The following is a 3,930-nucleotide window of genomic DNA, read 5'->3' on the forward strand; positions in this document are numbered from 1 at the left end:
GACATGTATGTCTATTTCTAGTTAGCTTACAGTAATATATATATATATATATATATGTCCTACCCACTGAATTTGCATCATGCCTTTGCCCACTTCTTGCCTGCTTCTGTGTTATCACACAGGTGAACCCAACAAGTAAGGCTGCACTGGATATAGTTACATTTTTACTTATTCTGCTTCTGCTTTGTCTTGAAAATACAAAATATTTAATAGATTGTAATCAGTAGTCGGATGATCACAAAATAAGGTCAACTGGATGCATTATCTTAGTCCATTGAAGTTTATAATCACGGAGACATCACAAGTCAAAAAGAAAATTTTAATGAGTAAAAAAGTGTGCTTATACCTAAAGTAATAAAAATGTGCATGTGATACAAAGTTGTTGTTTCAATGCCTCCCATTTAACAGGTGTTTCCTGTTACTCAGAATGTTTTCTCAAAACTAAACACACAGGATTTCTAATGTTACTATAATCTTTGAAACTAATAGTTTCCAAAATAATTGGGGAAGGTGAAATAGAATATTCTATGGGCTATCGAAACACTCCCCCAACAAGAGCAAATTTTTTTCTTAATTATGAAAAGATTCCTGGTTGAGGTTTCCAGGATTGCATTTTTAAAATCTGAGGGTTTTTGGGGTAAAATTTGGAGAACTTTTTTATTAGGCCAAACTTAGTATTTCTTACTATAAGAATGAGATTAAATTCCAAACAGTTCTGTATTTACCACAATTACTTAAGTTTAACTTCACATAAACGGTGGTGGTATTTTTAACTTAAAATTCATTTAAAAGCTAAAAGATTTTTATCTTTCTAATGGTTTGGCTATTTCAAATTAGTTTTGACAACACACAGTTGGTAGATACAAAGATAAATAGAACTTGTTGGATAAGCACATTTTCCATTATTAAGATACTGTGAAAGTTTTATTAGTATATTTGTGACTAGTGAATATCATAAGGATAGCAAAAGGCAGGTAGATGGGGAGTCACATCACTAATGAAGCTCCAGGTCCTCAATTCCCCATGGAGACACTAAGCTAACAACAATATAAGGACCAAAGTCTGGAAATGAGTTGGGTACAGCCCCCAGATAAACACAAAGCCAGGAGGAGGCTGCACTAAAAAGTGTAGAAAAGTTGGTGGCATTTTGCTCATCCTAGCCCCTCCCCCTACTCAGCAGTGTGACACAATTGAGAGGAAACTTCCAGTTCCCAGCTCCTCCCTTGGGACAGAAAGAAAGAAGAAAGTGGAACTTGTGTCCAACATTCTGGCTTGTGTGGGGGTTGCTTGGAGGACTAGATTCTCCACTGATTGGAGTGCTACTGGGAGTGGTAGTACAGTTTGGATGCTTGTTGAAGGCCACTGAGAACAGAAGGGAACGTGAAGTGCCTTAGAGCAACAGGAAGTTTGCAGTTCTTTAGGCAGGTGCAGGGAGTGCAAGAAAGTACAGACGGGGGCAATACAAACTGAAACAGCTCCTGAGAAGAAAGGGGCAAGCCTCTTAAGGAAATTATTACAGCCAAAAGCAGATGTATATCCTAGAATAAAAGCACACACACACACACACACACACACACACACACACACACCACATACCACACACCAGTCCAGCGAAGATAAATCCCCAGGAAAGCTTTGAGAGGTCCCAGAACTTATAGCCAGGCTGATTGGCAAAGTCAGTCTGTAAAGCCTCAGAGAGGTGCCTATTTTTCAAATGCCCAAACCGCAACAAAGTTCACAAGTCATGTAAACCGTTGAATGTGGCTCCAAACTGAGAAAATCTAAATCTACAGAAACCAACCCTAAAGAAATGCGGATCTCTGAATTACCTGAGAAAGAATTTTAAAACAGTTTTGTCTTAAAGATGTTCAATGAACTAAAAAGAGAATGAGATTGATAAAGAAAGCAGGAAAATAAAGCATAAACAAAATGAGAATGTCAATGGAGAGACAGAAACTATTCAAAAGAACCAAACAAATTCTGGAACTGAAGACGATGATAATTGAATTGAAAAATTCACTAGAACAGTGCAAGAGGAGACTTGATCAGACAGAAGAAAGAACCAGAGAACTTGGAGACAGGTTATTTGATAATATCAAGTCCGAGGGACAAAAAGAAAAATAAAGGAAAGTGAAGAGAGCCTAAGGAACCTATGGGACACCATCAAGCAGGCCAACATACACATTATGGAAGAGAGAAAAAGGGGCACAGAACTTATGTAACTGAATGGATGAAACATCAAATTTGAGGAAAGAAATGGGAATACTAATTCAAGAAGCTCAACCCATGCCAAGAACAAACCCAGAGACCCACATTGAAACACATTATAATTAAACTGAAGAAAGTCAAAGAAAAATAATCCTGACAACAATTTGTCATGTACATACAAGGAAGCTTATACAAGATTATAAAATTTGTCAGCAATAAATATTGCAGGCCAGAGGACAGTAGAATAACAACATTCAAAGTTCCGAAAGGAAAAACTATCAACCAAGAATACAATATGCAGCAAAACTGTTCTTTAAAAATGGAGGAGAAATTATGGCTTTCCAAGAGTTTATCTGAAGGAGTTTATCACCACTGGACCTGCCATACAAGAAATGCTAAAAGAAGTCCTTCAAGTTGAAATAAAAGGATGCTACAGAGCAATGGAAATAAAAAGTTCTCTGGTAAAGGTAAATATGTGGACAAATACAGAAAACTATTATTGTAATTTTTTCGCACATATATCCACTTTTAATTCTTGTACAGAATTTGAAATACAAAAGCATAAAAAGTAACTATAAATCTATGTTGATGGATCCAAAATACATAAAGTATAATTTGTGACATCAATAACAAAGTGGGGGTAGGCAGAGCTATAATGGAGTGGAGCTTTTATATGCAATTCAAGTTGATATGAGTTTAAACTAGACCATTAGGACTTTAAGGTTTTTTTTATATAATCCCCATGGTAACCAAAGAAAATACCTCTAGAATTTACACAAAAGGAAATGAAAAGGAAATCAAAGCATGTCACTATAATAATAATAATAATAATAATAATAATAATAATACACAAAGGAGGGAGTAAGAGAAAAATAAGGAACAACAAAACATAAAACAATGAACAAAATGGCAACAGTATTGCCCTATTAATAATTACATTAAATATAAGTGCATTGAGTCCCCCAATCAAAAGACATAGATTGGCTGAATGGATAAAATTTCTATTCACATAGTTGGAAAGGATCCAACTATATGCTGCCTGTACTAACTAACTTTAGATCTAAGGACACATATAGGCTGAAAATGAAAGGATGAAAAAGGTTATTCCATACAAATGGAAGCAAAAATAGAGCAGAGGCTATGCTAATATCAGACAAAAGGGCCAATTCTCCAGGAAAATATTACAATTATGTATGTGCAAAATACCAGAGCTCCTAAATAACTATATGAAGCAAATATTAACAGAATTGAAGAGAGTGAAAAAGATAGCAATACAATAATAGGAGATTCAATTACCCACTTTCAATAACGGATAAAGCAAGCAGAAGAAATTAGGAAACAGAGGACTTGAACAACATCCAACAATAGCAGAATACATCTTCTTCTCAAGTGCACATGGAACATTCTCCAGGATTGACCACATGTTAGGCCACAAAACAAATCATAATAAATTTTAAAAGATTGAAATCATACAAAGTATCTTCCAATCACAATGGAATGAAATTAGAAATTATCAGCAGAAAGAAAAACTGGACAATCCACAAGCATGTGAAACTTAAACAGCACATTCTTAAACAGCTAATGCATCAAAGAAGAAATCACAAAGGGAATTGGAAAATATCTTGAGACAATTAAAATAAAAATACAACATACCAAAACTTATGGGATATAGTAAAAAAAAAAAAAAAGTAGTGCTAAAAGGGAAGATTATAATTACAAATC

The sequence above is a fragment of the Rhinolophus sinicus genome, chromosome 2 (assembly GCF_057876585.1).
Source record: "Rhinolophus sinicus isolate RSI-liver-muscle chromosome 2, RSI-T2T, whole genome shotgun sequence".
NCBI lineage: Eukaryota > Metazoa > Chordata > Mammalia > Chiroptera > Rhinolophidae > Rhinolophus > Rhinolophus sinicus.